Below are 9,707 nucleotides of genomic sequence, written 5' to 3' on the forward strand. Positions count from 1 at the left end.
TTATTCAGGATCACCGCTTGACCTCAGCTCTCTTCCATCTGCTGGGAGTAAATCTGTCACCTAGAATGAACTATATGGATCCCCTGAGCTCAGGCCCACACTAAATGACCCATCCTCCTCTACCCGACTACAACTGTTAACGCTCCCTGTGCAATAAATCTTCATACTGACTGGAATGACACAGACTCCGTAGGGTTTTAATCGTGTGATTTGAAAGAATAACAGAGTTAAAGCAGTTAAAGGTAATCCACAGTGAGCTGAAATCTAAATTCATTGTTGTTCAGCTACTGTAAAAAAACTAATTAAGAACACAGTTTGGGTGCATTTGTATTTTGCCCCTGGAGGGGGGAACACAATGTTATGCCAGGTGGTCTGCAAATGCAGCGGAAAATTACTCAGCTGCATCAACCGCAAATCCACGAAGACTCCGCAACCATTTACAAAGAGAACATGCCGTTGCTTTTTTCTGTCCTTCTTTTCTGTCCTCCTGTCAACTCTCCTCCTCCTTTTGTGTCCGGTCACATCTTTGTTTTCCTGTCCTTGCCTCACCACCCTCTTTTTCCTCTTGGCTTCGGCCCAACAGATGGCTAAACCACTAACTTTGCATCATAGGAAATCTCTTTATATACAAACACATGAAAGTAGATTGATTAATAATGTAGTCCATATAGAATTTCATTGTAAGATAATATTATATGCACTTTATGTCTGTGCTGCAATACAACTTTATATGGAAGTATTTTTCTGGGCTGCTTTACATTTCACTGCTTCTGCCAGAACAATTCCAATGTAAACAACAGAGTCTTTAAAATATGTGATGGTCTGTTACACATGAAATGAGGACATGCTCTCAAAAACATGCTGCCCTTGCAGTGGTATCCCATCCTCTGTCGCCCATGCCCCCTCTATGCTGGTCTTTTCCCACTCACAGGCCACAGCTTTTGGACCCGGAGAAATTAACTCTTTGAGCCAACAGTGGGGACGTGACCCATGTGTTAACTCCTTTGTTGATGATGATGTCCTGTATTGATGTGCTTTCAAGCAGTGGCATCACAGCGGGCAAATCAATTTACCTGAACTGACCCTGAAAAGTACACAAACAACTGCAATGGGAAAACACTCCACGATCTCTAATGTAACGCTGTCTGCGGTAATACCAAGGATGCAGTTTAACACTGGAGTACCTCTCTCCGTGTGAGGTACATTTTAATGGGAATTCGCCATGCGTTACTAGTGCCATAAAGAATTTATATGCGGCTGGGATAAAAATTCTTGCATGTATGCTTTTCCATTTAATCCTTCAATTTATGTGTGGAAAGCCACACATAAATTCTAAGGTTTTATGGGAATGTAAAGAGTACATCTAGTACATTTAGCTTAGTTTTATTGGGAGACTACTATAAATTAATCAAATATTAATCCTGTTGTCTAAATTAAATTTTCATAGTTTCATTTGCAGGTTTTCTTGGGTCAAATTACTTCTAAAGTCTGTTTAAAATGAATTTGAAACCACAATGTAAAGCACATAAAGCTTTTTGTGTTGTTTTGGCGTATCTGTTACGACAGCGTCTTGCGTAGCAGTTTGTTGATGTTACTAGACCTAGAAAAATGCAAATAATACAATACTTTTAGGATAAATTATATTTGCAGATGAGTGAAACAAGAATGAAACTGTGTATGTCAAATAGATATCACAACAAGTCCTCCAAACCATACGACGATATAGATCGTTTACCCTCTAATACAACCCACAGGAGCATTTCATAAAGTAGCGCACCTAGCGGCGGCAGGAAATACGACTCACAGGAGCATTTCCTGTCCTCATATCTAAACCAGAGAACGTAAAGGTTGCGGTTTTAAACACGTCGTTAACGTTGTGAAACACTCATAGCTTGACCTGGTAATTTGGTTTAGGCACAAAATCGACTTAGTTAGGTTCAGAAAAAGATTGTGGTTTGGGTTCAAACCAGACATTACTTCACTTCCTGTAATGCATGCGATGGGAACATAACGCAACTAGTTTTTTTCTGTAAAGAAAAAAAAACAACTCGCCGTCTACTTTTATTTTCAAACGGGACACAAATCGCTGTCTCCTGGGTGAAAGTCCTGTGTTTGTTTGACCCATCCATCACCCCAACCTACCTCTTACACGGAAACATGGCGCTCTTATACTTCTACTTATACGTCACCTTACTTTCTGCTTTGATCCTGACATAATTACTACGGCCACTAGAGGGTGCCTACATTATAAACGTAAACGTACAGTAAGTCCTAATTGCTGCCTGAACAAACGACTTATCTGGGCTTTTTTGGGAGAGGACAGTCTCAAATATTATGATGGTCGATTATCAGGATAAAGCAAAAGCAATGAGCTGCGTCCACCCATTTGGTGGCCTTTGGTCTGGTCAAGTGGTAGCAGCTGGGAATTAATCAGCTTTGTCTGACCCGATTATTGTAATAGTCAAAGAATTTTAAATTACACAGCATTGTTTATTTTGTAAACCTAGAATGCCAAACCAAATGTACAGATTTCCATTTAACATTCATAACAAATAAGTCTGTCACCCCCCCTTAAAATAGTCTGTCTTCAGTTTGCATGTTTCTAAACTTTGCCTATAGTACATTTCTTTGATGCTTTTGTCACATTTACCATGTGTCATAGTCTCGCTCTAGGCCAGTTGGTCTTTAAGTTTATTTTCATTTGACCATGTGACAGTTTTTGAGTTCTTTGTTCTTGTGTTTACCTCATGTGTCTCTGTAGTCCTTACCTGCTTGCCTCACCCTTGTCAGTCTGATTTTGTGTATTCAGTCCTTGTTGTATTGTTCCCACTGTCTGTAAATGTCATTTAGTTTCCTGTTTTATGTTGTCATTCATTCCCTGTGTTTTATTGTTTCCCTTATTTGCTCTTGGTTATGTTTTACCTATGTTCTTTCTGTGTTCTCTGTGTGGTTTTTATAGTTTCTTCCTTGTGTATGTTTCATGCTTCAGTTTCCTGTTTTATTTTGTAGTCTCTCTGTTTCTCCTGTGTCATGTCTTGTTTTACTTCCTGCCTTGTGTTTTCCCTCCTTTGTGATTGTCTGCCCTGCCCTGATATGTTTCACCTGTTCCCCGCCCTTATGTCACCTGTCCCTCGTTACTACCCCGATTCCCTTGTGTATTTAGTCTATTTGCTTTCTGTGTCTGTTGTTGGTTTGTCGTCATTCATTGTCAGTCCTTTGTTGAGAGATCTCTGCCTGTGCTAGCTTTATTTCTGTGTTCCTGGATTTCTCTGTGCTTCCAGGCTTTTTCTGTGTTTGAATTACTCCTCAGCTTACGTGGAGTGAAGTTCTATTTGTGATTCAAACAAACTGCTGCTCCCTCCTCGCCTTTCTGCACTTGGGTCCAAACCTGAACCAAGTTGTGTCACCATGACTGTAAGTGGAAACTAAAAATCTAAGACCTCCATCATGATGTCTTTATGTTATATTGTGTTTGAATGCATGTTGGAGGGAAAAATCTATCTTATTTGTTTTCAACTGATTACAGCTGCATTTAGTTGTCAGAATAAACTAAGATTTAGATTTGTCACATCTGACCTGCAGGCCTTGAGTTTAAAATATTCGTCCAATATTAGCAGGTGCTCTACTTTATGTAATTTGACATTTGCTTAAACGGGTGTTTCTGATCAAATTTGGTAATCCCGAAAGAGACTTACAAAGGATTTACAGTACAATGTAAAATTTGTATGCAGCTGCTGGATTACAGTCACTGTAAATCCATGTGGGCTGAATAAGAAAGTCCATAATGCCAAAGCACAGTATTTTATCAGGAAAGTAGGTATCTCTAGGTAGAGTAACCAGTATGTTAGCTTTTATTGTTGTAATTATGCTTTCCCCTTGTATTTAAAGTTGTCCAAACATTTCAGGAAAGTCCATAATGAGCACTTCAGAAGCCTTTCAGTCTACTTCATCCCTTTAGCCCCTTTCTTTTCTGTCTTTAAATTTCCTTTGTCAAAATATCCAGATCAGAATCTGAATAATGAGAGGTTTTGTTTTTTCAAACTGTAATCTTAATGTCTACTCATGTCCTGGTTTAAAATTAGTATTGAATATTTTATTATATTCTAAGTTCAATATAAAGTGACGTTTAAGAAACTGTATTCACTTTACATCAACTACAATTTAGAGGACATTTGAAGCTGAAATATATTCTTTTGATCGACACAATACCAAAATATTCTTGACAATGACTTAACTACAGAGCATTTCAGTATATATGCATGTCATGTTTTTATTTTGAGTATAATTTTTTTTTGGCTTGCGATTATTCTAGTTGACCCATTATTCTGTCTTTGTCGAGCATAGAGCTGCCCACCATGCCGCTCGCTGGCTCACCAGTTTGGTTCACCATTAGAATGTTAAGGCTGTGCAAAATATATAATGTTCTCTAACACAATGAACACATGCTAATCCTTTTGAAAAGTCACTTTGCCATTTTATTAGCCTCTGACAAGACTTGGAGAGTGAGGACTGAGATGATAACTGCCTTTCACAGGGACAGCTCCTACATAGGATTGAATAAGCTATGTTTCATCAGTAATGGCCAAGCATATACATTAAATTTTTCAGTGTGACTTTGCACATAAAGGAATGGCTAAAGCTAGTGAGCAATATGAAAATGAAAAACAAGTGTTACAATATGTATGAATCATTTAGCAATCTGTAAACATGTTAATAAATGTTAACTTGGTAGACTGTGTATTTTGTTGTGGAAAAGCTGCACTGCAAGATTTTCTGAAGAAGAACTTTAAATTAAAAAAAACTGAAAAATGATCACTGATTAAGCTTATGAATGCATCCCTCCCCCTGTGTATTCTGCTTCGAGTGGTTTCCCACATGGGTGTACGTGGTAATTTAGTGGAGCACCAATTCCCTGCAATTCCCTCACGATTCTCCTAATGAGGCTTGGGTTGATGGTCTCCTAATGAAAAAATGTAGAAGGCCTGTTGCTGGCAGAGTGCTATTTACAAAAAAAGGCCCTGTATGTTCAAATACAGCACTTAGACAAACCCGCAAATTGAGCAATGCAGCAGAGGTTGAAGCAGGTCAGCGAGATGAAGGTTCATTGAGCGAGTCTAATGCAAGAGGGACTAACTCCCCAAAGAAAATTAATTTAATCAAAGTCAATCAATGTAGCTGTGTTTTGGCTGTGCGAAAGCAGAATGACCATAACAATCCCTCCTTTTGTTCTGACGTCCCAGACAAGCTGGAAAAAGAGTGGAGCAGAGAAGGTTCTGGAGCATACTGCCTCCGTACTGAGATGCAAATAACACCAGCATTGGCATGATGTAACCATGCTGTGTCAAGCCTTTGTTTAAGTGAAATGTTTGGTTGTGTGACCTCTTTACGCTTTGGTATGTTAACTCCATGAGCCTCATTAAAGGCTAGCCTGGTCCCAGGCATCCGTGACCTTACTTTAACTTTGTCAAACAGAAACAGAACGTGGTGTAGGCCTACATTATTAGTGGTGGTCGTTATCGACCAATGTAAACTGTGGCTGCGGTCGAATAGTCGAAAATGAGCCGGAAGTAGTTAAGTCTCTGCCATGATAAGAGCTGTTCCAGTGATAAGGAAAGGTGCTTCGCTCTGTACGTTTACATGCACACCAATATACCACTATTATTCAGAATATGACAATATTCAGAATTTGATACAGGTCATGTAAACAGCATATTCCAGTTGGATATTCGAATAACGCTTTTTTTCCGAATATAGCATTTTCTGATTAAGATGTGGGATATTTCGGTATTATTTGGGTTTTAGAGGCATTCATTGAACATGTATACAGCGCATTCGGAATAGCGGTTTTTACCGCAGTTTACAGCCTCTTGCCTGTTTACGGCTTATGGTCAGCTCTGTGCGTTGCTATGGTTTTCTGTACACAAACCAGCCAACAGTTTGCAAGGCTGCAGACCCGATAAGGAGAAACACAGCTACTTTTAAACATTATCAAAGACTTGGATATCAACAGGTTTTTGGATATGCACACACATTGCTACGCCGACCTGGCTGAAGCTGGTTGAAGGAATGAAAAGCGGGATGCTGTGTTCGCACGGTCCAACAAGTCCACCACCGCTGGTAAACTTGTATTTTGCACGGCTACATGAAAACGGCAACATTAGTGGAATATTCACTTTCATTAGCCATGTAAACAGCTTAGTCGGAATATCATCTTTTTTTGTTATAAGGGCAAAAACCGGAATATTATGTGCATGTAAACGTAGTCACTGATTTCTTTGTTACCTCCTTAAGAGGATTCCCTGCACCATCCAATGCCGTCCCATAAGTCCTTGCGGCAGCAAAATTTAAAGCGACACATCACCATTTCCCTAGTCTGGATGCCAGCTGAACTTAGCCCCGCCCACAACATTTGAGGTCGGGAAGACCTCAAATGTTGTGGGCGGGGCTACTAATCCCATTCTGAGGCTGCAGCACCATCATTAACATAATTATAATTCATAATCTTTTATTTCAAAGGGTTTACATCATTCACCTGCAATAATGTGGAACTCCTTTTTAATGGCTCTCACTGGTTTGTGTCCAGGGAACACTACAAAAACGGATAGTATTTCTTCATTGGAAGAAGAGCAAAGAACGGCTTTTCTCAATGGAACAGATGTTTTCGCTCTTCTCCCGACTGGCTTCTGCAAGAGTTCGATAGACGGATAGTTCCTCCAATAACCTGCCAAATATGTTTTGAAAGTCCTTGACCTTTTCCAAACAGTTTTCATTGATGGCTTCTCAGATGGTTCTCTGTAACAAACCCATCTGGCCCGTCGGGTTACATCAGATCCCCTAGTATGGTCAGAAACTATATTAGCGTCTTTCCCTCCAACACCGTTAAAGCTATAGTGCAGAGTCTGTCGCCCCCATGAGGAATTCTAAGTAATGACAGCAACACTGTTATGACATGATACAAGCCTTCCGTGATCGCGCACAGCCCCCACCCCTCCTCCACACAGCTGCTAGTATCCAAGGAGGACAGGGAGGATTAAAAATACATGATGGACTCTTCAGAAATCTCAACCCCATTTTTCACCCGTCCAATACTCCTCAAACCCCCTTACCAACACCGACGTCTTTGAGGATCCATCGCTCTCCCCACTCACCCTTTCCCCTGTTTCCCCCTGTCACATGTTGGGGTTCACTGACCGGATGGAGCAGCTGATAGATGCTGGAACCAAGTTTACCCCACTACCTTCTCCCACCACTCACCCCCAGCATCAAACTGACCCTGTTTGGACTCAACTCACTGAAAGTAAAACGCCAGGCAACTCTGCCCCCTCAAGGACGGCAGCTAACTCCTTCTCAACAGACTGATAAGTATGCTTGTGTACAGAATGAAACAAGCTTTAACTGATATGTGCTGGGCCCAGGCTGCATGCCTAGTGGTACTCATGACTCTTTCCAGGACAAGCCTGGGCTCTGTGTATTCAATTCTTCGTCAATCTATGTTGTGATAGGTAATAGAAAAAGAAGCACTTAACTGCCAACTTAGCAAATTTAGCATCCATTCCTCATCAGCCACAGCCTGTCCCAAAAAACGAGAGATAATTATTTTAACACACTAACATTAGCCTTACTAAACGTCAGGTCTTTGGCGGGTAAATCATTTTTAATCAATCGATTTTATTATTAAACACAATCTTGATTTTTATGTTTTTAACTGAAACCTGGTTAGACCATAATAACAGTGCTGCTGTTCTCACTGAGTCAGCTCCCCCTAACTTCAGTTTTATGAGTGAGAATAGAGCGAATAAGAAAGGAGGTGGAGTTGCCATTTTCTTTAACGACTCATTCCAATGTACTCAAATAGCTTATGGAAACTTTGCTTCTTTTGAATATGTGGCTCTTCAGTTAAGGTCCCCCTCTCAACCTATATTTCTAATTATCTACAGGCCACCTAAATACTGTGCATCCTTCTTTGACGACTTTAGTGGACTGCTGTCTTTAATCTGTATTAACTTTGACTGTGTAGTTATTGCTGGTGATTTCAACATTCATGTTGACAGCCCCCAGGATAGAGGGACCAAAGAACTGTGTTGTATTTTTGAGAACTATGGACTGACTCAGCATGTGACGGAGCCCACACACAACAAGGGTCACACTCTGGACTTGATTATCTCGAAGGGTTTGAACATTTCCAAGGTTGTGGTGACTGATGCTGCTCTCTCTGATCATTTCTGTGTTTTCTTTAATGGCACTATCTCTGTGCACAAAAGTGTCCAAACAAAGTTAATAAGAAAACGGTATATCACTGACAACACCAGTGAAACATTCATTCAGCTTTTCTCGTCCACACCCACCCTCTCAGGGGTCTCAGTCACTGAGCTTGTAGACAACTTAAATTGTAAAATTACAAATGTTATTGATGCCATTGCTCCCATTAAGGTAAAAACTGTCTCTGATAAGAAAAGATCTCCATGGAGAAATGCCATACTGGTAAGAACAGAAAAGAGTGTCGAAAAGCAGAACGCAGGTGGCGAAAAACTAATCTCCAGGTCCACTACAACACCTATAAAGAGAGACTTCGCAATTATAATTTGGAACTGAGGAATGCAAGGCAGTGCTTCTTCTCGGACATTATTGCCAAAAACACCAATTCACGTGCTTTGTTTGCTACTGTTGATAGGTTAACAAATCCTCCAGTACCAGTAGCATCTGAACTTTTATCCACAAAGGCCTGCAATTATTTTGCAACCTTCTTCAATGACAAAATTCAGAAAATTAGACAAACCGTTAGTGCTTCCATATCGAGTACAGGGTATGTGTTGTCACAGTGTCCAGGCAAAACAGATTCCAATATGACCCAATTTCATATGATTAACCGTAAAAACCTGGAGGACATTATACAACATCTGAAAACCTCCTCCTGCTGCCTTGATATTCTACCAACGGGCCTTTTCAAAAATGTTGCAAATTGTTTGGCTACAGATCTTCTACAGATTGTAAACACGTCTCTTCTCTCAGGTATCTTCCCACAGGCCCTGAAAACTGCAGTCATTAAGCCACTCTTAAAAAAGAACAATCTAGACACGTCACTAATGAGCAACTATAGGCCGATATCAAACCTTCCATTTTTAAGTAAAATCATTGAAAAAGCGGTTTCTCAACAACTGAACCTTTTCTTGTCACTAAACAACAGTTTTGATGCCTTCCAGTCGGGTTTTCGACCACACCACAGCACTGAGACAGCTCTTGTTAAAGTCTTTAATGACATCCACTTAAACACAGATAGTGGCAAAATTTCAGTCTTGGTATTACTTGATCTCAGTGCTGCATTTGATACGGTCGACCATGACATATTACTAGACCGATTGGAAAACTGGGTTGGCATTTCTGGCTCAGTACTAAAGTGGTTTGAGTCTTATTTAAAGAATAGGGACTACTTTGTGTCTATAGGGAATTATACATCTAAGCATACAAATATGACGTGCGGAGTTCCCCAAGGCTCAGTTCTGGGGCCTCTCCTGTTTAACATCTACATGCTTCCACTGGCTCAAATTATGGAAAACAATAAAATAAGTTACCATAGTTATGCGGATGACACATAAATTTATATAACTTTATCGCCAGGGGACTATACAGTCCAATACAACAACTGACTAAGTGCATTGAACAAATTAACGACTGGATGTGCCAGAACTTTCTTAAATTAAATGAAGAAA

This window comes from Sander lucioperca, chromosome 13 (assembly GCF_008315115.2).
Source record: "Sander lucioperca isolate FBNREF2018 chromosome 13, SLUC_FBN_1.2, whole genome shotgun sequence".
Taxonomy (NCBI): Eukaryota; Metazoa; Chordata; class Actinopteri; order Perciformes; family Percidae; genus Sander; species Sander lucioperca.